The 1606-nt window shown below is 36.6% G+C and overlaps 1 protein-coding gene across 1 annotated transcript in view; it reads right to left on the reverse strand.

Moving 5' to 3' along the window:
- The window catches only part of Dock5 (dedicator of cytokinesis 5), a 180901-nt gene that overhangs the window by 41288 nt on the left and 138007 nt on the right, over positions 1–1606 (reverse strand). The gene's annotated exons all lie outside the window — the stretch shown is intronic.

Consider the following 1606-nt stretch of genomic DNA (forward strand, 5'->3'; position numbering starts at 1 on the left):
GAAAGAAAGAAAAGAAAAGAAAAGAAAAGAAAAGAAAAGAAAAGAAAAGAAAAGAAAAGAAAAGAAAAGAAAAGAAAAGAAAAGAAAAGAAAAGAGAAGGTGCAGGAAACATCTCCCAGGGAACATCTGAAATGCTCAGGGTAGTTTTAGGTTTCTGGAGCATTCTGGATTTGGGGGTTTAGGGATTGGAAATGTTCAATCAGTAAAATCTATGCAAATAGTCCAAAATTCTAAAAACTACAATTTTTGAAATCCGTTGGTCCCAATTATTTCTAATAAGGGATATTTAACCTGCACCCATGCTGAGGAGGACAGGAACCCTTGCAGGCCATTTCCCTGACTCTAGAACCCTTTGGACAGTTACATTTGGTCTTCAAACATGTGGAACGCTGCACCAGACTCTGAAAAAGGATCAGAGAAATTTACGATGATTTTTTTTGTTTGTTTGTTTGGTTTTTCAAGACAGGGTTTCTCTGTGTAGTCCTGGCTATCCTGGAACTCACTCTGTAGACCAGGCTGACCTCCAACTCAGAAACCCGCCTGCCTCTGCATCCAAAGTGCTGGGATTAAAGGTGTGCACTACCACTGCCTGGCAGAAATTCACAATGATTGTAATGTGTGCTTGTGATGTCTAAGGGTGCTCTTCCCTCAGCTACACAAATTAGTCACAGATCTCATTTTCTAGTCAGAGGGTAAATGTACCACCCTTTGTATTCGTGTAAACACAAAAGCCACACAAATATAAATTAATTTGGCACAGAGATGTTGGCCATGCTTAAGGAGGGAATGTATGTCTTAGACTCTTTAATAAAAATGCTTATTTTTCCTACCCATAAGGCAATGTAAACTGTATCGAGATCTGGACACATTTTACAAATTATCATATATTCTGCATTTATGCAATAGTCAAAAACTATTTGGGTCTCTGGACTCTTGCTTACTCTGGATTTTGAATTTCATCTCGCTCTTGTTTAATTTGCATTACTTTTGCTCTAAGTTAAACTTGGCTTCCATATAGTTTTGGCCATTTTATTTTCATTTGGCTTTTTATTCTTATTTATTTATTTATTTATTTATGTATGTTTGAGAAAAGGTTGCTGTTAGCCCAGGCTCACCACCAATTCCTCACATAACAGAGGATGATCTTGAATCTCAGACCCTCCTGTCCCCGCCTCCCCAGTGCTGGGTTACATTTACAGGCGGGGATAGTCATGCTTCGTTCATTCAATGCTTGGGATCAAACCCAGAACCATGTGCACACCAGGCCTTCAATCTCTCAACTGAGCTACGTCCTATCCCATTTCTTCATATTCTTTACATTCTTTACTTATATAACTAAATGACTATTATATTATCTTTGTATATTAAGTCTATTAGTGACTTTCCACATATGCTGTATGACTCTGACATCACATACCTATTTTACATTTGTATCAGGACAAAAATCTAGTTCTCTCTCCTTTTTATTATTTGGAAACTCAATAATCCTTTTCCGCTGGGATCAGGTACATATATATCCATTTATGCTTTCTTTTGGCTGCTCTAGCACTCGATTTTTCATATAGAATTTTTTTTTTTTTTTTTTTTTTTTTTTTTTTTTTTTTTG

This window comes from Mus caroli, chromosome 14, assembly GCF_900094665.2.
Source record: "Mus caroli chromosome 14, CAROLI_EIJ_v1.1, whole genome shotgun sequence".
NCBI lineage: Eukaryota > Metazoa > Chordata > Mammalia > Rodentia > Muridae > Mus > Mus caroli.